This window comes from Leptonychotes weddellii, chromosome 7, assembly GCF_054177405.1.
Source record: "Leptonychotes weddellii isolate Sample4059 chromosome 7, ASM5417740v2, whole genome shotgun sequence".
Classification (NCBI taxonomy): domain Eukaryota; kingdom Metazoa; phylum Chordata; class Mammalia; order Carnivora; family Phocidae; genus Leptonychotes; species Leptonychotes weddellii.
In genome coordinates, this window is record NC_138375.1 from 55,937,210 (window position 1) to 55,963,184 (window position 25,975).

Sequence of the window (25,975 nt, forward strand, 5' to 3'; positions counted from 1 at the left end):
CAGCCCCAGGCGACTGAGACCGGGACGGAAACTCAGAGGTAACTCTTCACTCGTCAGAGATCCTGAGTGTGAGACCGATTTCCGCACATGCGCAGTCGATGCCGCAGTGCCTAGTCGACGTCTAGGTAGCGGCGCTGCTGGTCCGTGAGCGTCTGGTGCTAGGGACAGATGATGAAGACAGGTGGGTTCTAGATGCGTTAGGAGGACTTGGGGCTCAGGTGTGGGAGGGGCAACAAGCGAGAGAAGCTCGGGCAAGGGAGAGGCTCTGCGAGTATGGGCATCCCAGAAGTGAGGGGTTTGGAAATTTCGTTGGGGAAAGTGGGTTTATGGAGATGAACTGTGGTGCTGTCTGTACGCACCACGAACTGGGAGGAGCTGAGAGATGAAAGGGAACCTGTGTATATTGAGCCCCTCTTATTCATTCGTTCAGAAAATATTTATTTTTTAAACTTCCAATCTCTGCCAGGTACCAGCCTAGGCACTGGGAATCAGCTCCGATTCTAGTGGTGGGAAAACAGACATTAACCAAAAGAGTAGGCGCTAAGAAGGACTGCAGGTGGAGACTCCTAGTGAATTCTGCCTTCAGCTCTGTGTGAACTTTGTCAGGTCTATTAGTGCCCGCTAACCAAAGACCACCAGGTACATACTGATTGAACAAGTTGAGTTTATTACTGGTTGCAGTGACGAAGAATACCCACCATGAGAAATTATAGGCGTCTCGGTAAGAGTTGTTACGTGTTTTGGGAGAGGGTTTAAGGAAATGGGGCTTTACTCTGGATTAGATGCTGTCAGGAAGTGGGGGTGATTCTATGATTGAGCATCTCAATCATGCCTGGAACAAGGGACCAGTAGATTGAGGTTGAAGCTGCAATTGCTAAAGAAGCATGAACCCCTCATCAGGATGGGGGATGTTCGGTCATTTTTTAGGTTTGGACATTGTTCGTGCCTTATCTGCGTTCAAATATAATTAAGGAGTGATCTTGTTTCTGTCTTGATCTATCCACAGTCAGAGAATGGCCCCATCTGATGTTTACATTCTGTGAAATTCTGTTCAACAGGAGAGCACAAGGCCTACCTAAGAGGGCCATCTATCATCTAGTAACATTACAGCCTGGATAATTGTACCAGGCCAGCTTCCAAATATCAGAGGCTGCTTTTCTCTTTCTCTAGTGTTTTGAATTCTCTGCACCTGTCAAGTGAGGGGACTTAATGACCTAGAAATCTTTCCATTTCTAAGGATCCAAGTTATTACAGTAATTTGTATGCATGCAGGGCACAGTGTAAGTTCCATGCCAGTAGAGTTTGAAGTTTCGTAGTCCTTATCTGGTGCTTTCCACCAAAAGAATTAAAAGAAAAGCAATAGGAAGAAAAAGCACAGAATTAGAAAGTTATTGCCACTAACTTGCTGTCTGAATTTCACAAGGCCCCTTCCCCTGCCTGGGCCTTGGTTAGTAAAACAGGAGTTAGAATAAATGACCTCTTGTTTCAGTTATATGGTGTATCATAATAAGCCATGCCCAAGACTGAGTAGCTTAAAATAACAGTGGTTTATTTTTACAACTGTGTGGGTTGACTGAACACAGCTGGGCCCACATAGTATACTGAGGTTACTCATGAGACTGCAATCAGCTGGGAGCTCGTCAAAATGGCTTCTCATCCTCCAGGGCCTCTCTTCACCTGGTGTCTTATTCACCATGCTTCTGCATGGTGACTAGCTTCCAAGAAGACAAGCCCCAATGAGCAAATGATTATCAAGCCTTCAGTCGCACCATGCTTCCTAATGTCCCATTGGCCAAAGCAAGTCATACAACCAAGCCCAGAGTCCATGTAGAAAGGGACTATGCAAGGTTGTGAATGCCGAGAGTCAAGGTTCATTGAGGACTACTAATGTAACAGCCATCCAAGACCCCTGAGGTACCAGCATTTGCCACAGGACCTAGCACATAGGGTTAGGGTAGGAGTCACAAGCTGAATTCCTCAATATGTATGTTTACCCTACAGCATTTTTATTGTTTTAAAATTTGACACTTTCACATTTTAAAGTCTGAATTTCCATCTTCTCTTGAAAACTCAGACTATCTGGTTTTTGGCTATGTGTGGCAACAATATTCAGGGGTTAAGTAGCAACTGCCTTTTTTACATGAAGCATGTGCTCTATAGATTTCTCCTGTCCCCATTGCTCCCTGTTGTCTTATATCTGCATGCTCCACTCACTTAATTTGTATGCCTAACCCATAGAGAGATTTGAATTTGCAACCCCTGCTGTTAGAACTGTAATGGAGATAACTCAAGGTTTCTGTCCTTTTATTAAAACCATATCCCACCATAAGAGGAAAAAATACTTTTAGGTCAAATTCCAGGAGCTCAATGTGATTAAAAAGTCATATATTGATAGAAGCTTTACCCAAGCTATATGAGAGGCAAGCTGAGCCAAGTCTTATTACTTATGTCAGACAAGAACTCAGGTTCTCAGGTATTTTAACTGCTTCAGGCTGGAAGCCAACTGGTGATTAGATTTGGTCATCGCTAAAGGCAGAAGTCCTTGAGTCATATTTCCCCCAGTTTTTCAGATAGCTCTGCTCTGGGGTTTACAAGACCCACTAACAGCAAAGTGGTCAGGTCCACAATCCCTTAATGGAAACCCTGAGGTCCGAAACATATTCAGAATTCAGAATTGCTTAGATTGTACAAAGACAGTATGGTAAACATACTGTATATATAATGAAACACACTTAGTGGAGTCTTGGAGAGCACTTGATAATCAAGCACATTAACTTTTGTGCCTCAGACCGTATGTTTGCCGTTACCAATTTATAGCCTCTCAGTTCCAAACTCCATTCTTCTTTTACATACTTTGGAATACTGGAGTCCAACTAGGACCCTGTGAATGTTTCTTCTCTGCCAGCTGGCACAACACTTAATTTTGTCAATAGAGAGCCCTAGAGGAACACAGGCAAATGAAGGATCTTCTCTTCCTAGTTCTAGTATACTTTATTTTCCTTCTTGCTTTTGTGGTGTACAGAAGCAAATGGTTTGCAGAACCATACCTCCCTCCCCCCGCCCCCAACATACACACACACAGGTGGCGAGGACATTCAGAGGGTGGCTTCCCAGTGAATTCAGTGACACTTCAGTGGGCAGTTTCCTGCCTGCCAGACGCAACCTGTAGCACCTCAGCAAACTTCAACCATCCAATGGCCCATAACTAACCTCTCCCCAGTGAGGTCTGAATCTCAGCCTAGCAGTGGGGGTGGGAGGGCTCTTCCAAGTTTGTTTCTTCCTTCGGTACTCTGCCTCAGCCCTAAAGGTAGTGCTTGCTCCCTATAACCGCTGTTTCTGTATTTAGCCTTGTCTTTGCCCCTTAGTGCTTAATACCCTGTTACTAGTTAATAGTTCTTTCTGCTTTTTGTTTCTTTTGTTTTTTGTTTTTTATTTATTTTTTTTTTAAGATTTTATTTATTTATTTGACAGAGACACAGCGAGAGAGGGAACACAAGCAGGGGGAGTGGGAGAGAGAGAAGCAGGCTTCCCGCCGAGCAAGGAGCCCGATGCGGGGCTCGATCTCAGGACACTGGGCAGACGCTTAACGACTGAGCCACCCAGGCGCCCCTCTTTTGTTTTTTAGATTCCACATATAAGTGAAATCGTATGGTATTTGTCTTTCTCTGACTTATTTCACTTAGCATAATACCCTCTAGGTCCATCCATGTTTTCCCAAATGGCAAGATCCCATTCTTTTTTGTGGCTGAGTAATATTCCATTGTATATGTATACCACATCTTCTTTATCTATTCCTCTATCAGTGGACTTGTAGTTGCTTCCATATTTTGGCTTTTGTAAATGCTACAATAAACATAGCAGTTCATGTATCTTTTCAGATTAGTATTTCCGTTTTCTGTGGGCAGATACCCAATAGTGGAGTATTGGATCATATGGTATTTCTATTTTTACTTTTTTGAGGAACCTTAATACTGTTTTCCACTGTGGCTACACCAATTTACATTCCCATCAAGAGTGTAAGCGGGTTCCTTTTCCTCCACATCCTCACGAACACTTGTCATTTCTCTTTTTGATACTAGTCATTCTGACAGGTATAAGATGACATGTCATTGTGGTTTTGACTTGCATTTCCTTGATGATTAATGATGTTGAGCATCTTTTCACGGATCTGTTAGCCATCTGTGTGTCTTCTGTGGAAAAAATGTCTATTCAGGTTCTCCACCCATTTTTTTAATCAAATTTTTTTGGTGTTGAGTTGCTTATTTCTGTAGTTTGGATATTAACCCCTTATTGGACATATCATTCGCAAATATCTTCTCCCATTCAGTAGGTTGCCTTTTCATTTTGGTGATGATTTCCTCTTGATATGCAAAAGCTTTTTATTTTGGTATAATCCTAATATTGTATTTTTGCTTTTGTTTCCTTTGCCTGAGGAGACATATCTAGAAAAATGTTGCTAAGATTGATGTCAGAGAAGGTACTGCCTATATATATTTTCTTCTAGGAGCTTTATGGCTTCAGGTCTCACATTCAGGTCTTTAATCCATTTTGAGTTTATTTTTGTGTATGGTGTAAGAAAGTGGTCCAGTATCATTAGTTTGCATGTTGCTGTCCGGTTTTCCCAACACCATTTATTGGAGACTGTCTTTTCCCCATTGTATATTCTTGCCTCCTTTGTCATAGATTAATTGCATGTAAGTGTAGGCTTTTATCTTGTCTCTTTATTCTGATTCATTGATCTTTGTGTCTGTCTTTGTGTCAGTACCATACTGTTTCAATTATTAAAGATTTGTAATATAAACAATAATTCTTTATATCAAATTTTCCCAAAAAAGAATATGGCAGATGTGAGGGTATGTGACTTTCAAAACTAGATCATGAGGTGTTGTGGCATCCTCCTAGCTTTCTCTTGGATTACTCTCTCGGTGGGGGGAAGCAAGCTGCCATGTCATGAGGATACTCAAGCAGCCCTGTGGAGCTGTCCACCTGGTAAGGAACTGAGGCCACCTACCAAAACCCACACTGTCTTGCCAGGCTTGTGAGAGGATCACCTTAGAAGTGGCTCCTCTTGCCCCATTCAGTCCTTCAGATGACTGTAGCCCCATTCGACATCTTGATCTTATGAGAGACCCTGAGCCAGAACCAATGGTCTATGTCATTTGTGGATCCCTGACCCACAGAGACTTAGGAGATAATGAATATTTGTTATTTTAAGCTGTTAGATTTTGAGTTAATTTGTTATACAGAAATAGATAACTAATAGAGATGCACAAAGAGAGAGCAAGTGAGCTAGTTCAACATATTGGACTCAGTGAACTCTCTTTTACTCAAAGCACCATAAACCCTTGGTAGGGCTTTAGGTCTTTCCCTTTCTTTTGAATACTGTTGAAGGTAAAGACTGGCATTTTAAAATGGTGTATTTGACCTCTAATGGGTTTTTTGAATTCAGATACATTATAGAGTGGGATAGTGCACTGAAATTTTCTTAAGTTTTTTTTTTTTAAGTAAACTGTGCCCAACATGGGGCTCAGACTCACAACCCCAAGATCAAAAGTTGCATGCTACACCAACTGAGCCAGCCAGGCGCCTCCACTTTTTAAAATATTGTTATTTGCCTTTTTTTTTTTTTTAAGTAATCTCTACATCCAATGTAGGGCTGAACTCATGATCCCAAGATCAAGAGTCACATGCTCAATTAACTGAGCCAGCCAGGTTCCTTGCACTGAAATTTTGACTTAATTCATTTCCAACAGATGTCAAAGAATGCAGTTCTCTTAGGGGAGAATCTTGTGAAACTCTAAAAAAGAGAATGGTGGTAAGAAGTATTAAAGGGGTGCCTGGGTGGCACAGTTGATCCGACTCTTGGTTTTGGCTCAGGTTGCGACCTCATGGTCGTGAGATCGAGCCCTGCGTCTTGCTCTGCACTCAGTGTGGAGTCTGCTTGGGATTCTCTCTTCCTCTCCTCCCTCTGTCCCTCCTACTCATGTTCTCTCTCTCTCTCTCTCTAAAATAAATAAATTTTTAAAAAAGTATTAAAGATAGCAGCACTGTATTTATCCATATGACTAGGCTCCATGTCTTATCCATCTATAGAATCAAAAATAAGGTAGTTATCATAAAATACAGATTAGCACATTTATTTGAACTGAAAAACAGCCAAACTTTTTCTGACAGTCTTTTTGGATGACTGGTTTGATAGTGTAGACTGGCTTTGTCAATAATAGATGTTAGATGAGTTATATCTTTAGTTTTACAATTTTTAGGGAGATACACTTAAAGCACATAAATAGAAACATTTCACGGGCGCCTGGGTGGCTCAGTCGGTTAAGCGACTGCCTTCAGCTCAGGTCATGATCCTGGAGTCCCGGGATCGAGTCCCGCGTCGGGCTCCCTGCTCAGCAGGGAGTCTGCTTCTCCCTCTGACCCTCCTCCCTCTCGTGCTCTCTGTCTCTCATTCTCTCTCTCGCAAATAAATGAATAAAATCTTTAAAATAAATAAATAAATAGAAACATTTCACCAATTAATTTATTGGCAAACATGTATTGAAATTAATATTTGTGTTTCCCAACCCTTTTTAAACTTATCAGGTGAAAGAAGATATCTCCAAGTGAAAGAGTAAAGAAAAGTTATATTAGTCAAAATAGAATACACTATGCCACAGTAGCAAATTAATCCTGTGCAACCCTATGTATCAGTCCAAATTCAGTCAGAGAAGCAGAACCACTGAGTGTATTAAGGGATTTCTTACAAGGAGTTGACCTTATGTAGTTGTTAAATCTAATTAAGCAATCTCTGTAAGCCTGTTGTCTTCACAGTCGACACTGGATCTAAAGACCTTGGGGCAGGCAGTCAGGAAGGGAAGATGGAAATAAGATGTGTGAGAGCAAGCATAAGCCAAACTGGAGTCCATAAGGATGGACTGAAACCTGTCAGTTCTCATTGCCTCTGACCTTGGTGGTGTGGCTGTCCTGCAGAGGCTGGAGCCCTTTGTCAAAGAGCTGAACACACAACCATGGCCCAGGAATCAGGGAAGCTAAAGGAGGCTGTAAGGGAACTTGGAGTGATTGCAGACCCAGCCACTCTTCACACCAAGGAGGTATGGGAGCAGATCAATGACAATGTATATGGGCTATAAAATGACTTCAGTTTTACTTCTACTCTCTTGTGGCCCACCCTAATCAGAAACACAGGAACAAAATTCAGGGAAATGTGGCTCAGCCTAGCCAAGCTGACACATTACTAAGTTTCCACACCCTGGGAACATAATGTCTTAACACACCTGTTTTGTTCATGCAAAGTCCAAAGGGGCTATCTAGCCTTCTACCTTGTTACACGGTCTGGAATTCATGGTCTCCGATATGGCTGGGCAGAGGGGACAGAAGGGAGGGTCACCCAGCTATTAACTGCCTTATCTCAGAAGCACATCATTCCTGCTCACTGTGCAGTGGTCAGTACCGAATCACACAGCCTGGAGAAGCTGCAAGGGAGGCCAAGCAACATACTCTCCCTGTCCACCTAGAAAAAAGGAAATGAAGTAGAATGTGTAAGTACATAAGATCATCTCTGCTACATGGGTTTAATTAATAATTATTTCCTAATTCTTTTTTTTTTTTTTTTTTTTTATTTCCTAATTCTTGATAAAGACTTTTAGGTATGCTTTCCCGAAATTGAGAAAGTGAATTTCTCCAGTGATGATAGAAAAAATGCTTTTACTAGTCAGGTGATTTCCAGTACTTTGCTCTCAACAAAATTGAGTGATGATTGAATTAAGTTTTAATGATAATTTAAAATAATTTTGCTGACCGATCACTATGTAATTTTTAACGTAATAACATTGAAGGAATCCAGAGAAGTTGTATAACATTGCTAGGAGACAACTTTCATTCTTCTTGTACAAACAAGTCTTTTAAGTACTAACATCTATAAAAATGTGACCTAAAAATAAATTTGATACCAAATCATCTCATTCTAGCAATAAGTAATATTCATGCATGGATATGCAAACTATTTTTTTAGTTATTGGTTGGTTTAAAGATGTAGCTGTAATAAAATTCTGTGTAGTCATTATCAAAATATTCATGTACTTATTGTTTGGCCAAATGCATTTAATAACAATTACAATGATAATTTAAATGCAGGAAGCTTTTTTGCTAACATTCCAAGTCTGGGATCACCAAAAATAAAAATTATAACACAACATGCAGAAGAGAAGTAGGGTAAGGTGAGCAATAAGACTTTCAAGCATAAAATTTGGGGGGGAAATGGAATGGAGATATGAATTAAGGAGGGAAAAAAGGATATAAAATTTCCTCCTATCAGAAAACAGCTTGTTCATGTATATTTAAAAGGATAATGGTATGAAATTACTATATATTTAAATTCATTGAGAGAAGTTAACAGCTTTATTTTTAAAGGTCAGTATTTATTGGGGTGCCTGGGTGGCTCAGGTCATGATCTTGGGGTCCTGGGATGGAGCCCCACATTGGGCTCCACACTCAGCAGGGGTCAGCTTGAGGATTCTTTCTCTTTCTCCCTCTTCCTCTGCCCCTCCCCCTGCCCATGTGAGCTCTCTTTCTCTCTAAATAAATGAATCTTTTAAAATTAAATAAAATAAATGTCAGTATTTATAATACACTGACAATCATATTCTGAACTATTTAAATTTATGCTGAAAAAATTTAGGTATTTTAAGAAATGAGTAATTACATAATGTTTCAAAATTCTTTTGGTGTTACAGGAGGAAAAAAAGTCAAAGATCGTTGCTCTAGATCACTGTGGTGACTGCGGAAAGGGCCTTGGTATCCTCAGTGCCAGACTCAAGTCTAGGATCTTGAACAAAACTAGACATTTGCCAAGAAGTCTTTGACATAGATGTGAAAGAATTGGATTTAGAAAAGATTTCCCTTCAATAATAACCAAGGACATACCGGTTAAAATAACCATCAGGTAGCCAATCTCTTTGTCCCAGTCCTCGCTCCTGAGTAGCTCTGTGGTGGGCTACCCACTATAGCACTGAAGACTGTTCACAGTCTAACTCCAGTACATCTTTCCAATTTTGTTTCTCACTCTGCTTTCCCTCACCTCCGTTCTGTCTCCTCACATTTCCCAGAACAGGTCCATTCCTTCATGCTTGCATGTCCCTCTCTCTGGCAGTTCTCGCATCCTAGAGAGGACGAGATGGGTGCTTGAAAGCAGGGTACAAAATGAGAGGCAGGGCAGTGCATAATTCAACTCTAGTGTGAACTTTTTTGCTGGAGCCTAACTCAGGCCCTTCTGTAAGGCCCTAAGCAGCTTGGAGGGTTCCAAGTATTGAAAAATTTATCCTGAGGAGTATCCTAAATTCTGATGAAACAGGCCAGCAGAGAACAGGAAAAGAGGGATGAAGTTATTTGGGATTTCCTGATGAACTAGATTCTAGCTGCTAGAACATAGAATTTATAAGACCGAGGTTTCCGGCATTAATCCCAATGAGTTGTGCTTGTGTATGCAGGTACGGTCTCTTGTTGATGGCCTTATTCTGTTCCCTCCCACTTGAATGGGCATGTTGTGTGCCTGATTCTCCCTTTTTTCTCCCCACTGGAGGAGCTTTGCAACCAGTAGTGGCTCAGAATTACCAAACTTGGAGCAAAATAAATGCACCAGGAGCCTTATCTACACAACAGGATGTAAAAAGGGGACTCTTTTAGTCTGGAGTTTCCGCTGTGGCCTTGAACCTGAAAACAATAGGTGCCATTTTAATGCAAAGTTCTAGATGAAGTTTGGAAGGCCTGTGAAGAAGGTTGTCCAAAAACAAGTTCTGCCAGCTCTTCAGCCCATCCCCCACTTTGAGGGTGTACTGGAGAGGCCTATAGACTGATCTGCTGAGATGGAAGAACATTTAGAGAATTCTTCCCTCCCAGTACTGCCCAGATGCACCTCAGGGTGCCTTAGGGACCACTCAGATACTGAAGTGTGTCCCCTTGAGTTTGGAGACATGGGCACTGGTTCCTCATTCATGTCTGCAAATGTGAATATGTGGGCAGGCCAAAGGCTGAGTGGACATAGCCTGGGGCCATAGAGAGAAAGTACCCATCTCCGGAAGGGCCTGCCTTCCAAAATTCTGAGGGGCAAACATGCATGTTTGTGGGGGCCAGCTGGGGATTCCACAAAAACATTGTCTTGAAATGGTTGCTGACCAAGAGGGCCATCTGGAGGGAGGAAGTGATCCCTACAGGTGTCCCCTGTGAGGGGTAGAGCATAAGAAGTAGGAGATTAAGAGGGGAGGAAGGTTTCAGGGAGCTAGCCAGAGAATAATAGGAAGCCCAGAAGGTGCCCATGAGAAAAGATACCAGCCTTTGACATGAAACACTTAGGAGATACAGGTGCCAGATTATAACTGGGCAAGTCAGGACATTTTCTCCCCTGCCTCAGGTTGGGTTCCCCAGAAGCAGACCCTGAGATGAGGATACTGCACAAGGGCTTTATTAAGAAGTACTCCCAAGAGAAACCCGTTAGGGAGTGGGGAACCAAGAAGGGGAAGGTGCACTCTCAGGCAGAATCCCATAGAGTGGAGTTTCAGCTTCAGGCTGATCCTGCGTGATGTTCTGGGATGTCACTCCCCAGAGCTGGTCCTAACTTCCCTAGTCCTGGAGCAGTCAGTCAGCTTTCAGACACTTCTGGCTCTCTGTGCTTCAGGCAAAGCTGCATCAATAGGAGTGCCACCCTTGAGAAAGAGTACATTTGACCCTTGAGCAACGTGGGGGTTAGGATTGCCAACCCCCTCTGCAGTTGAAAACCCATGTATAACTTTAGACTCTTCCAAAACTTAACTTATAGCCTACTATTGACCAGAAGCCTTACCAAAAACAAAAACAGTCAACACAGATTTTATATATGTATTGTACACTGTATTCTTAACATACAGTAAGTTAGAGAAAAAATATTAGGAAAATCACAAGGAAGAGAAAATACATTTATAGTACTGTATTGTATTGGGGAAAAAATCCGTGTATAACTTAAGTGGACCCATGTAGTTCAAACCCTTGTTGTTCCAGGGTCCGCTGTAGTTAGTATGGGCCATTAGAAAAGAAAGCACATGGAATCGTGGGAGAAGGTTACAGGGATGTGGGTGGAGCACTAACAGTGTCTGTTATAGATCATCCCAAGCACTGCCCAGATCCACTTGTATTTTACATTAAGGTTATCCTGTCACAGCCTCTGTAAGATTGGGATTAGTCACAATTTCTAGGGGAAGACTTAGAAGAGGAAGGTTTGAGAGGTGAGCTGCAGCCGCCAATGCTGCAGTTGATCCCAAGGCTATAAGTAATTTGTCATCTTCCTCTCTACATGTTCTAGATCCTCCTCAACCTTGACTGTAACGCTTCTGCTGTTCTAGAGGGCTAGCCTCTGAGGGTGTCCTAGACCTTCATCCCTGAGGGGTCTGAGGCCATGGATATCTATACTTCTATCAGGCTGGGATTGCTGCCATCGGCCATTCACGCCTACAACTGGCCTGGGAGTACCAGGGCTCACTGAGCTAGTGCCACACGGTCCGCAGTTCCCAGCCTCACTCAGAGGGGTGCTGCCCTAGCTCTTCATCATAATGATGTAGTGCCTGGTCTCTTCTACCTGAGTCTTCTGTTTCCATTTCTGTCTTAACTTCCCTTCTGCAGTCTCAATCTCTATTAGCTGCCTGTGGCTTTCACCACAAATCGCCACAAACTTGATGGCTTTAAACAAAAATTTGTGCCCTCACAGTTCCAGAGGCCAGAAGTCTGAAATCAAGCTATGAGCAGGACCATACTCCCTCAAAGGCTCTGAGAGTCCTTCCTTTCCTCTCTTTTTCTTTTTCTTTCATGTTTTAATTACGGTAAAAGAGGCCTAACATAAATTCATCATTTGGCACATTTTTAAGTGTACAGGACAGTGGCATTAAGTACATTCATGTTGTGCAACCATCACCACCATCCATCTCCAGAACTTCTTACCCATTAAGCACTAACTACCCGTTCCCCCTCCCCCAGCCCCTGTCAACCCCCATTCTGCTTTCTAGCTCCATGAATTTGACTCAGGTACCTCATAAAGTGAATCGCATAGTATTTGGTTTTTTGCCACTGGGTCATTTTACTTAGCATACTATCTTCAGGTTCATCTATGTTGTAACGTGTCAGAAATCCTTCCTTTTTTAAGGCTGAGTAATAAATACTCCATTGCGGGTATAGGCCACATTTGGTGTATCCATGCTTCCATTGATTCACAGTTGGGTTGCTTCTACCTTCTGGCTCTCCTGAATAAACGCAGCTATGAACATGGCTGTACAAATAACTCTTCAAATCCCTGCTTTCAGTTCTTTGGGGTATAGACTCAGAAGTGGAGTTTCTGGATCATATGGTAATTTATTTTTAATTTTTTTGAGGAACTGCTGTACTGTTTTCCACAACGGCTGTATCATTTCACGTTCCCACCGGCAACTGCACAAGGTTCTAATTTCTCCACATCCTTGCCAACACCTGTAGTTTTCTGGGGTTTTTTTCTTTTTGTTTGTTTGTTTTGTTGTTGTTGTTGTTTGTTTTGTTTTTGATAAGAACTGTCCTACCAGGTGTGAAGTGGTATGTCATTGTGGTTTTGATTTACATTTCCCTTATAATTAGTGATGCTGAGCATCTCTTCATGTACTTATTGGCATTCTTTGCAGGAATGTCTATTCAAGTCCTTTACCCATTTTTTTAATCCAGTTGTTTTTTCAGCTTTTTGTTGTTGTTATGTTATAGGAATTCTTTATGTATTCTGGATATTAATTTCTTAGAAGATATATAATTTGCAAATATTTTCTTCCATTCTATGGTTATCTTTTCACTCTGTTGATAGTTTCCTTTGATGCATGAAAGATAAATTTTGACATATTTTTTGTTGTTGTTGACTATGCTTTTCGTGTCATATCTAAGAATTATTGCCAAATCCAATGTCATGAAGCTTTCTCCTGTCTTCTTCTAAGAGTTTTATAGTTTTAGCTCTTATATTTAAGACTTTGATCCATTTTGAGTTCATTTTTTTAATACAGTATAAGGTAAGGCTCCACCTTCATTCTTTTGCCTTTCTTACCTCTTCCAACTTCTGGTGCTTCCTGGTGTTCCTTGTCTTGTGGTCTCATAACCCCAATTTCTGTCTTGGTCTTCACATGGCCTTTTTCTCTTTCTCTCTGTGTTTCTCCTCTGTGTCTGTATCTTATGAGGAACCCATCATTGGCCCACCCTAACCCATTATGATCTTACCTTAAGATCTTTAACTTAATTACATCTACAAAAAGCCTCATTCCAAATAAGGTCACGTGCTGACATTCTGGGTAGAAATATTGGTGGTGGGGGGGGAGACCACTATTCAACCCACTACAATGTCCATTCTAATCTCCTTTGCCACAGGCAATTTTATTACCAATCCTTTTGTTTCTTTTCCTTAGAACAATCTTTATCATCCTCTGCCACATCCTACTTAAGCACTCCACTCAACCCAGCTAGCACCAAGTTTTAACTTGTTAGCTATGCCTCTTATTTTCTTAGCGATTGCTCTAAGGTTTGCAATATACATCCTTAACTCTTTACAGTCTACTTAGAATTAATATTTAGCACTTCACCTAAAATATAGAAAACTTGCAACTATATGGATCCATTTATCCCTTCTCATCTTTTATACCATAAATGTCATATGTATTACATATGCGTACGTTATAAACCTTACAAGGCAAAATTATGCATTAAGCTTTAAATGTTATTATGTATTTCTTTTCAAAGTTAGAGGGAAAAATAGTTTTATATTTACTCAGTTACTTACCATTTATGATGCTCTTTATTCTTTCCTGAATATCCAGTTCCGTATCTGGTATCATTTCCTTTCTGTCTGAAGAACTTCCTTTAGCATTTCTTACAGTGCATCTCTGCTGGCAACAATTTTTTTTTTTTTTTGCGTTTTCTTTTTTCTAAAAATGTCTTCATTTCTCCATTATTCTCCAAGGATATTTTAATTGGACCTGAAATTCTGGGTTGAGAAATTTTTCTTTCCACACTTAATGATGCTGGTTTTCTATCGCGTTAGTTTTCCAGGGCTTCTGTAACAAATTACCACAATCTTAGTGGCTTAGGACAACAGAAAATCATCCTCTCATCCTCTCACAGTTCTGGAGGGCAGAAATCCAAAATCCAGATGTAGGCAGACCACACTCCTCGTAGAGGCTCTAGGCAAGCATCCTTCCTTGGCTCTTCCAGTTTCTGGTAGCTCCAGGCATTCCTTGGCTTATAGCTAATAACTCTAGTCTCCGCCTCCCTCTTTGTGTGGCCTTCTGTTCTTTCTCTGTATCTTCTCCCCTATGCCTCTGTGTTTTTCCTCTAGTCATAAGGACACTTGTCACTGGATTGAGGGCCTACCTGGTTAATCTAGAATGATCTCATCCCAATATCCTTAACTTAATTACTCTGCAAACACCCTTTTTCCAAATAAATTCACATTCATGGGTTCCAGGGGTAAGTATTACACATATCCTTTTTTATAGTTGACATATTAACATATTAGTTTTAGGGATACAATATAATGATTTGGTATTTGTATATGTTGCAAAATGATCATCACAGCAAGTCTAGTTAACATCCATCAACCTACATAGTTACAAAACTTTTTTCTTTTGATGAGAACTTTTAAGATCTCCCTTAGCAACTTTCAGCTATACAATATTACTATAGTCACCATTCTGTACTTTATATCCCATTACTGACTTCGTTTTTTTCAAAGATTTGTTTAATGGGGGGGAGGGGTAGAGGGAGAAGGAGAGAATCTCAAGCAGACTCCCCGCTGAGCACAGAGCCCAACAATGCAGGGCTCTATCTCACGACCCTGAGACCAAGGCCTGAGCGGAAATCAAGAGTTCGACCCTTAACCAGTTGAGCCACCTAGGCACCCCTGACTCATTTCTTTTATAACTGTGGGTTTATACTTTTTAACCACCTACACACATTTCGCCTACCCTCATCGCCTGCCTCTGGCAAGCATAATCTATTCTCTGTATCTTTGAGTTTGATTTTGTGTTTGTATGTTACTATGTTTTTAGATTTCCCATATAGGGGAGGTGATACGGTATTTGTCTTTCTCTATGTAACTTAGCATAATATCCTCAAGGTCCATCCATGTTGTTGCAAATGGCGGGATTTCCCTCATTTTTATGACTGAATAATATTCTAGTGTATTTATTTATACACTATTGATGGACACTTAGGTTGCTTCCATGTCTTGGGTATTGTAAATAATGCTGCAATGAACATGGGGTGAATATATCATTTTAAGTTAATGTTTTCATTTCCTTCCGATAAATATCCAGAAGTGGAATTGCTGGATCATATAGTAATTCTGTTTTAAATTTTTTGAGGATTTTTATACTGTTTCCATATGGTTGCAATTTAAATTTCTACCAACAGTGCATAAGGGTTTTTCCTTCATATCCTCACCAACATTTGTTATTTCTTATCTTTTGATAATAGCCACTCTAACAGGTGGGAAGTGATCTAACTGTGGTTTTGATTTGCATTTTCCTGATGATTACTGATGCTGACCACCTTTTCATGTACCTATTGGCCTTCTGTATGTTGTCTTTGGAAGGATTTCTATTCAAATCATCTGCCTTTCTAAATGGAATTTTTTGTTTGTTTGCTATTGAGTTGTATTAGTTCTTTATATATTTTGGAGTATTAGCTCCTTATAAGATATATAATTTGCAAATATTTTTTCCCATTTAGTAGGTTGCCTTTTCATTTTATTAATGGTTTCTTTTAGCGTGCAGTTCTCTTAGTTTGATGTAGTCCCCCTTGTTTATTTTTGCTTTTGTTGCTTTTACTTTTGGAGTCAAATCCAAAAAAATCACCACCAAGACCATTATTAAGGAACTTACCACCTATGTTTTCTTCAAGGAGTTTTATGGTTTCAGGTCTTATATTCAAGTCTTTAATTCATTTTGAGTAATTTTTTGTGTGTGGTATAAGATGGTGGTTCAGTGTCATTCTTTTGCATGTGGCTTTGCAGTTTTCCCGACACAATTTGTTGAAGAAACTGTTCTTTTTCCTTTGCATATTCTTGTCTCCTTTGTCGTAAATTAATTGACCATATTTGTGTGGGTTCATTTCTAGCCTCTGTATTCTGTTCCACTGATCTGCAAGTCTGTTTTTGTGTCAGTATCATACTGTTTTGATTTCTGTATATATGGTTTGAAATCAGAAAGCATGATGCCTCCAGCTTTGTTCTTCTTTCTCAAGATCGCCTTGGTTATTTGGGGTTTTTTGTGATTCCAAACAAATTTTGAGATTGTTTTATTTCTATGAAAAATGCCATTTGAATTTTAATAAGAGATTGCATTGAATCTGTAGATTGCTTTGGCTAGGATGGACATTTTAACAATATAAATTTTTCCAATCCATGAGCACAGAATAGCTTCCCATTTATTTGTGTCTTCAGTTTCTTTCATCAGCATCTTACAGTTTTCAATGTACAGGCCTTTCACCTCCTTGGTCTAATTTATTCCTAGGCATTTTATTCTTTTTTATGCAATTGTAAAGGCAGTTGTGTTCTTAATTTCTCTGATAGTTCGTTATTAGTGTATAGAAATGCAACAAATTTTTGTATATTGATATTGTATTCTCCAACTTTACTAAATTTATTTTTTTAAAGATTTTATTTATTTATTTGTCAGAGGCAGAGAGAAAGAGAGCACAAGCAGGGGCAGCAGCAGGCAGATGGCAAAGCAAGCTCCCCACTGAGCAAGGAGCTGCATACAGGACTCTATCCCAGGACCCCGGGATCACCACCCGAGCTGAAGGCAGACATTTAACCAACTGAGCCATCCAGGCATCCCTACTAAATTTATTATTTCTCACAGAGTTTGTTTGTTTGTTTTTTAAGATTTTATTTATTTATTTGACAGTGAGAGGGATAGCGAGAACAGGAACACAAGCAGAGGGAGTGGGAGAGGGAGAAGCAGGCTTCCCACTGAGCAGGGAGCCCAATGCAGGGCTCGATCCCAGGACCCTGGGATCACGACCTGAGCTGAAGGCAGACACTTGACAACTGAGCCACCCAGGTGCCCCTTCTCACAGTTTTTTTGGTAGAGTCTTTAGGGTTTTCTATATATCATATCATGTCATCTGCAAGTAGTGACTGTTTTATTCTTCCTTGGCAGTTTGCATGCCTTTTATTTATTTAATTATTTATTTTTGCCTAATTGCTCTAGCTAGGAATTCCAATACTGTGTTGAATGAAACTGGCAAGAGTGTGCATCCTTGTCTTGTTCCTGATCTTAAATGAGTATGATGTTAGCTGTGGCCTTGTCACAAACAGGCTTGATTATGTTGAGATACATTCCCTCTATATCCACCTTGTTTGGCATTTTTATCATAAAATGTTGAATTTTGTCTTATGCTTTTTTTGCAAGAGGTGATCATATGATTTTTATCCTTCATTTTGTTAATGTAGTATCAAGTTGATTAATTTGCATGTGTTGAACCACCCTTGCATCTCTGGAATAAATCCCACTTGATCATGGTGTATGTATTTTTTAATTCAGTTTGGTAATATTTTGTTGAGGATGTTTGCATTTATATTCATCAGTCATATTGGCCTATAATTTTCTTTTCTTGAGGCATCTTTGTCTGGTTTGGGTATCAGGTAATGCTGGCCTTAAAAAATGAGTTTAGAAGTGTTCCCTTTTCTTTCTTTTTTGGAAGAGTTTGAGAAGATTTAGTATTGATTCTTCTTAGAATATTTGTTAGAATTCACCAGTGAAGCCATCTGGTCCTACACTTTTGTTTATGGGACGTTTTTGATTACTAATTCCATCACCTTACTCATAATCAGTCTATTGAGATTTTTTATTTCATAATGATTCAGTCTTGTAAAGTTGTATGTTTCTAGGAATTTCTCCATTTCTTCTAGGTTGTCCAGTTTGTTGTCATATAATTGTTCATAGCAGTCTCTTATGAATCTTTGTGTTTCTGTGTTATCAGTAACATCTCCTCTTTCATTTCTGATTTTATTTATTTGAGTCTCCTCTTTCTTGGTTAAGTCTAGCTTATGGTTTATTTTGTTTATCTTTTCCAAGAACCAGCTCTTAGTTTCATTGATCTTTTCTATTGTCTTTTTAGTCTCTATTTCACTTATTTCCATTCTATTTGTTGTTATTTTCTTCCTTGTACTAACTTTGGGCATCATTTGTTCTTCTTTTCCTAGTTCCTTGAGGTGTAAAGTTAGATCATTTATTTGAGATCTTTCTTGTTTCTTGATGTAGGTGCTTATCAATATGAACTTCCTTCTTAGAACTGCTTTTGCTGCATCCTGTAAGTTTTGAGATGTTGTATTTCCGCTTTCATTTGTCTCGAGGTATCTTTTTTTTAAAGATTTGTTTATTTGAGAGAGAGAGAGAGAGAGAGCGCACGTGAGCAGGGAGAGGGGCAGAGGGAAAGAATATCCAAGCATACTCTGCTGAGTACGGAGCCCAATTTGGGGCTCTATTTCACAACCCATGAGATCAGGACCTAAGCTGAAACCAAGAGTCAGACACTTAACCAACTGAGCCACCCCTATTTTTTATTTTCCTTTTGATTTCTTCTTTGATCCTTTGGTTTTTTAGTAGCATGTTGTTTAATCTCCACATAGTTGTGAATTTTCCAGTTTTCTTCTTGTAATTAATTTCTAGTTCTGTACCATTGTGGTTGTAAAAGATGCCTGATATGATTTCAGTCTTCTTTCAGACTTTTTTTACGGACTAACCTATGATCTATCCTGGAGAATGTTTCGTGTGTGCATCAGAAGAACGTGTATTCTGTTGCTTTTGGATCAAACGTTCTATATATATCTGTTAAGTCCATCTAGTCTAATGTGTTATTTAAGGGCAATAATGTTTCCTTATTTATTGATTTTCTTTGTGGATGATCTATCCATTGAGAAAAGTGGGTGTTAAAGTACCATACCATTATTGTATTGCTATCTATTTCTCCCTTCAGGCCTGTTAATATTTCATTTCTATATTTAGGTGCTCCTGTGCTGGGTGCATAAATATTTACAAATGTTTGGATTTTCAATACAAATGGATTGACCCCTTTATCATTGTGCAATATATTTGTCTCTTATTATAGTCTTTGTTTTAAAGTCTTTTTTGTCAGGAATTGGTATAGTTACCCCAACTTTCTTTTGGTTTTTATTTGCATGGAGTATCTTTTTCCATCCTTTCACTTTTGGTCTGTGTCCTTACATCTGAAGTGAATATCTTATAGGCAGCACATTGATAGGTCTTGTTTTTTTTATACATTCACCCACTATGTCTCTTGATTAGAGTTGTTAGTCCTTTTACATTTAAAGCAACTATTAATGGGTATGTACTTATTTTAATTTTGTTAATTGTTTTCTGGTTATTTTTTAATCCTTCTGTTCCTTTCTTCTCTTGCTCTTTTCTTTTATGATTTGATATTTCTGTAGTGGTATGGATAGATTCCTTTATCTTATGTATCTACTGTTCAGTTTTGCTTTGTGGTTATCATGAGGCTTACATAAAACAAGTTATATTTGTAACAGTCTGTTTTAATTTGATAACAACTTAAGTTTGAACACATTCTAAATCTCTGCATTTTTATCCCCCTCACACACCATGTGTCACACACCATTTGATGTCACAATTTACATCTTTTTGTCTTGTGTATTTCTTAGGTTATTGTATAGTTCTTTTTACTACTTTTGTCTTTTAATTTTCATACTAGCTTTTTTTTAAAAGATTTTATTTATTTGTCAGAGAGAGAGAGCACAAGCAGGGGAGTGGCAGGCATACAGAGAAGCAGGCTCCCCGCTGAGCAAGGAGCCTGATATGGGACTCCATCCCAGGACCCCGGGATCATGACCTGAGGCAAAGGCAGATGCTTAACTGAGCCACCCAGGCATCCCTCATACTAGCTTTATAAGTGCATAGCACACTGCCTTTCAAGATTAGATTTTTCTGAATTTTACTATATATTTGCTTTTACCAGTTAGATTTCTACTTTCATGTTTTCCTGTTACCAGTTAGTACCCTTTCATTTTCAGCTTAAAGAAGTCCCTTTAACATTTCTAGTAAGGCCAGTCTAGTGGTAAACTCCTTAACTTTTGCTTGTGTTGAAAACTCTCTCTTGGGGCGCCTGGGTGACTCAGTCGTTAGGTGTCTGCCTTTGGCTCAGGTCATGATCCCAGGATCCTGGGATCAAGCCCCACATCGGGCTCCCTGCTTAGCGGGAAGCCTGCTTCTCCCGCTCCCACTCCCTCTGCTTGTGTTCCCTCTCTCGCTGTCTCTCTTTGTCAAATAAATAAAATCTTTTTAAAAAGAAAAGAAAACTCTCTCTCTCCTTTCATTCTAAATGATAACTGCCAGGTAGAGTATTCTTAGTTGGTGGTGTTTTTTTTTCTTTCACATTTTGAATATATCATGCCACTCCCTTCTGGCCTACAAAGTTTCCATTGAAAAATCTCTGATAGCCTCATATGTAACAAGTTATTTTCTCTTGCTGCTTTTAAGATTTCTCCTTATCTTAACTTTTGATACTGTAATCATAATGGGTCTTGGTATGGGTCCCTTTGGGTTCATCTTCTTTGAAACGTCTTGGGCTTCCTTGATCTTGATGTCTGTTTCATTCCCCAGGTTAGGGAAGTTTTCTGTCATCATTTCTTTCTTTTTTTTTTTTTTTTTAAGATTGTATTTATTTATTTGACAGAGAGAGACACAGTGAGAAAGGGAACATAAGCAGGGGGAGGGAGAGAGGGAGAAGCAAGCTTCCCGCTAAGCAGGGAGCTCGATGCAGGGCTCGATCCCAGGACCCTGGGATCGTGACCTGAGCCGAAGGCAGATACCTAATGACTGAGCCACCCAGGCGCCACCGTCGTCATTTCTTTAAATAAGTTTTCTGCCTCTTTTTCTCTTCTGAAACACCTAAATGTGGATGTTGGACACTTGGTGTTGTCCTACAAGTCCCTTAGGCTCTCTTTACTTTTTATCTTTTTTTCATTTTTGCTGCTTTGGTTGGGTGAGTTCCAGGACCCTATCTTTAAGTTCACTGATTCTTTCTTCTGTTTCATCTAGGCTGTTGTTGAACTTCTCTATTGTGTTTTTCATTTCAGTTATTGTATTCTTCAGCTCTGTGACTTCTTTTTTGGTACCTTCTTATATTTTCTCTTTGTTGAAATTCTTACTTTGTTCATTTGTTCTTCTCCTGAGATTGATGAATATCTTTATGACCATGACTTTGAGCTCTTTATCAGGTAGAGCACTTATCTCTGTTTCATTAACATTTTTTTTGAAGTTTTATCTTTTTTTTGTTGGTTTGTTTGTTTGGAACATATTCCTCTCTGTGTCTTTATTTTCCTTGATTCTCTCTGTTGGTTTGTATGTATTACATAAAACAACCACATCTCCCAATCTTCAAGGAAGGGCATCATGTACGAGATGAAGCTTATTGTTTAACCTTGCCCTAGCTCTTCGTTGTTTCTCACACCTTTATGATTGTCCAAGCAGCTTACTTTATTTTTAGTGGCTATCAGTACTTGAGGGTATGCTAAGACCTCTCAGTGTCCCAAAAGGGAGGATCTCAGTCAGCACCTAGATTCAGACTGATTGAAAGTGAGACCCATGGGCAGCAGCTTTTAGAGTATGCAAATAATATAGTCCTGTGGGACTGCAAGCGTAAGCCTCACTAGCCACCAGAGCCATATGATCTAGAGGTGTCCCCTGGGCAGCAGCTACAAGAGTTAGGCCACCAGATGAGTGTACAAGCTCTTTTCTGGGAGATACTGGCAACCTATATAGCAAAGCAGAAGCAGAGCGCAAAGATGGCATCCACCAGCCTCCATCCCCGGAAAGCAGCTCAGCAGGCCTCTAGATGTGTGCCAAACCTGGAGCCTGCCTCTCAGCCTGAAACTCCAGGATAAGCAAACAGGCCTTGTTCACAGAGATTGGTGATGTGTTTCACTCTGCTGTCTGCACTGTGCCCTAGGGATAGTAGCCAGCCAAGAACTGCCTCTGATTGTTGCAGTCACCTTCCTGGGACCCAAGGAACACAAGCCCTGTTGCCCACCAGATTTAGGGGATCAAGGGACATTGGGCAGTAGCCTCAAATACCATGCACTGGGCATAAAAACCAGGGCACCAGATATGAGTACAAGCTTCTCTCTGGAAGATACTGAGCTCTAGAGAGTGGCAGAAGGAAAGCCCAATGATAGCACCTGCTCTCCAAGGTCTCCAGAGAGGATGACATTCAGCTGCTCAGGCCACAGCTCTGAATATAAGATAATAGGCCTCTTTCACAGAAAGATTGGGCATCTTAGTCTGTTGCCTTTTTACCATGCCCTTGGAGTGGTAGCTGGTTAAGAACTCTCTTTTTTTTTTTCAAATAGGCTCTATACCCAACATGGGGCTTGAACTCACAACCCTGAGATCAAGAGTCCTGTATTCTACCAACTGAGCCAGCCAGGCACCCCTAGGAACTCTATTTTTATTTGTTACAGACCTGTGGGACCCACAAGTATAAGTCCCACTGACCAGGGCCAAGTGACCTAGGGGTGTCCCCTGGGCAGCAGCTGCAAAGATCAGGGGGCCAAATGAGGGTACAAGCCCCTTTCTGGGAGATACCAGTAAATTTGAGCAAGGCAAAGAGCACAAGGATGGTGCCTACTGGCCTCCATCTTGTGACAGTATCTTAGTAGACTAGATATGTGTCACACTGGGCTAATGCTTTAAGATAAGCAAATAAGCCTCTTTCACAGAAAGTCCTGGGCACTTTTCAGTTGACTACCTTTGTGCTGGTCTTTGGGAGTGGGTGATTCTGTGTACACAGCCCTTTAAGAATTGTTCCTTAGTGCTCTATAGCCTTGTAGTTCTCATGGACTCAAGCCCCAGTAGCTTTCAAAGATAGATGTTTTGTGGCTCACCTCCCAGGTACAGGTCTTAAAAGTTGGCATGCCAGAAGTGGAGTTCAAACCATTCACTTCTCAATGAGAAGCTTGGTGTTTTGAGTTCCCTTCTGATTGTGGCACACCACACTAAGGGTGGGCGTCATGGGGAAATTGTGTCTCAGTCTTTCCTACCTGCTTCTATGTGAGTTTTCTCTATTTCACCCAATGCATAGGTATTATTCAGCTGGTTTGGGTGTTTTTTGTTTTGTTTTTATTTGTTTGTTTGTTTTTCAGAGGAAGTTGTTCCATCTGTAACTGTAGATTCTGTGTGTCTATGGGAGGAGGTGAGTTCAGGATCCTTGTATATCATCAACTTGGACTGGAACAGATATATTTTGGGAGGATCCACAATTCAGCCCTCTCTGTCTTCTGGCCTCCATTCTTTAAAAAAAAAAAAAAAAAGAATTTCTTTTTTTTTAAAAGATTTTATTTATTTATTTATTTGACAGAGAGAGAGATAAAGCAGGAACACAAGCAGGGGAGTGGGAGAGGGAGAAGCAGGCTCCCCGTGGAGCAGAGAGCCTGATGTGGGGCTCAATCCCAGGACCCTGGGATCATGACCTGAGCTGAAGGCAGATGCTTAACGACTAGGCCCCCAGGCGCCCCTTCTGGCCTCCATTCTAAATCAGTAGTCATTCAAGTTGTTGTTGTGTAGTATGTAATTTATCATTTATCTTTGGTGCTTTCAAGATTTGATTTTTGGTTTCAGCAGTTTGATTATGATGTGCCTGAGTATAGCTTTCTTCATATTTTTCCTGCTTAAGAGCTGCTGACCTTGAATCTATAAATTTGTATCTTTCACCAGATTTGGGGCAATGTCGGTCATTTCTGCAAATAGTTTTCTGTCCTGTCTTTATCTCCTCTTTCTGGATATTATCCCGTAGGTCCCTGAGTCTCTGTTCGTTTTTTTCCCCATCTTTTTTCTATCTTCTGTAGATTGGGTAATTTCTTTTAGTAACTCTTTCCTCTATTACTTCCACTGCACTGTTAATTCCATCTGGTGAATTTTTTATTTTGGGTATTGTTTTTTTCAATTCTAGAATTTCTATTTGGTTTTTTAAAATATGTATAGCTTCTATTTTTCTGCTATGACCTCTTAACTTTTCATTCATTGCAAATCTATATTCCTGATTCCACGGAGTATAGTTATAATAAACTCTTTATAATCCTTATCTATAAATTTCAAAACCTGGGTCTTCTGAATATTGGTTCCATGAACTGTCTTCTCTCTGTTTTCACTTCTCCAACCCTGGAAGAGCCAGATGCAACCTAGTAAGTGGGGAAGAGGAGGAAGAGAGCAAAGTGGCAGAAATGATGAAGACATGCACTGTATTGGATAGTCTCCATTATACTGGGGTAACAAGTAGCCCTAAAATCTCAGCAGCTCGTACAATAAAGTTTATGTTTTGCCTGTGCCTCATGTCCTACATGAAATGGCAGAGGACGCACTCCACATGGAACTGAAGTCGTTAGAGGACCCACCATCTTATTCTGCCCCACCTTGAACCCACAGCTCCCCCAGTTGTTTTCCTGGGAGGACTATGCATGGCTTTTCAGTATGCGTTAGCACAGGCGTGACAGCACTGCCTGACTGCGTGGGGACAAGGAATGGTACAGTTGGTGACTGTCATCCCAGCCATGCTGTCCTTTTTACTACAAGTTTCTAAGTCTAGTTCAAACTGCAGCTGGTTGAGAAAAAGTTATAAATCAAATGAGAAGGTAAAACTGGGTAACTAGTTCTAATCAAATAAATTTGGAAAACCTCTGAGGTTTGCCAGAGATTTTATCACTGAAGTGGGGGGCAAAGAATAGGTAAATTATGAACGAATAGGTTCCTTAAAAAAAAAGCTAAAAATAGCCAGAATGCCTAATTGCTTTGTACTGGTTAAGTAGATTATGTACATTCACAGGTGGGTAGGTTATTTAGTCATTTAAAACTATGTTTCCAGAGAGCTTTTGGTGACATTGTTAAATGCTCGTGTTATAAGTGAAAAAAGTCAGGATATAAAACTGTATATGAGAATTCCCATGTCTTACCTGGATTACTGTAAAGGCCCTAATTGTTACCCTCCTTAATGTCTCTGGTTCTCCAGTATGTTCCTTACACTGCAGCTAGTCACCTGTCTGCCATATGAAGCTAATGTCCCATGTGGCCTTCAGGATAAAATCCAAATTTCTTTTCATGGTGTATTGTATATCCGTTTGGTCTGCCTACATCTTCTGTTTCATTTTTCTCAAATACCTACTTCATATCCTATTCTCAAATTTATATTTCCACCCCAGATATTTCCTGAGCTCCAGATGTATATACACAAGTGGATAGACAAGTGACATCCCTCTTTGGTTGTCAAATAGTCATCTCAAATTTAATATATGCACAATTAAGCCTTCTTTTTTTTTTTTTTTTAGAACTCTTTAAAGTCGGACTTCTGATTCTCTCTCTTCACCGCACCAAATCTTGTCCTGTGCCAATCTTTTCTAACTCAGTAAGTGATACCTCTACCTACTCAGCCAGCAAAGCCAGAAATTCAGGAGCCATCCTTGAGTGTCAGCTCCTTTAACTCCAGCTAATACTTGGTCCCTCCTGGCCCCTGTTTTTTCACTATGGCATGATAATTCAGCCTCTCAACTTCCCTTTCTCACTGGCTTGTTCTCTGACTCTACCCCAGTTCACATTACTAAGAGATTCTGATTCAGCTTTGTCTCTGCTGGGTTTTTTTCATGTCCTGAAGGAAGTCAATCCATCTTGTTGGTTCTGTTTCACGAGTTTTTTAGTGTGTCCCTGCTCTCATGGAATTGGTAAAGAAATGTTTTGCAAACTTTTTCAAAACCTTATCATCCCAAAGTGCTATGACATAGACCGATAGAGGTAGGAAAGAGAGCTGCAGACTAATTCATTGGTTGATGGAGGCTTCTGACAGTGTCCATTGTTGTGTCTACACGCTATTTTACTTCATTTATTTTTGTTTTGTTATCTAGATGTTTTGTTTCTTTTTTTTTAAT

The 25,975-nt window shown here is 40.1% G+C and overlaps 1 long non-coding RNA gene across 1 annotated transcript; it reads left to right on the top strand.

The window, feature by feature from the left end:
- Nucleotides 1-25,975, top strand: LOC145722609 (uncharacterized). Its single transcript, XR_014146977.1, has 3 exons — nucleotides 1-181; nucleotides 467-639; nucleotides 25,382-25,975. It is a non-coding gene; the product is annotated as an uncharacterized LOC145722609 (long non-coding RNA).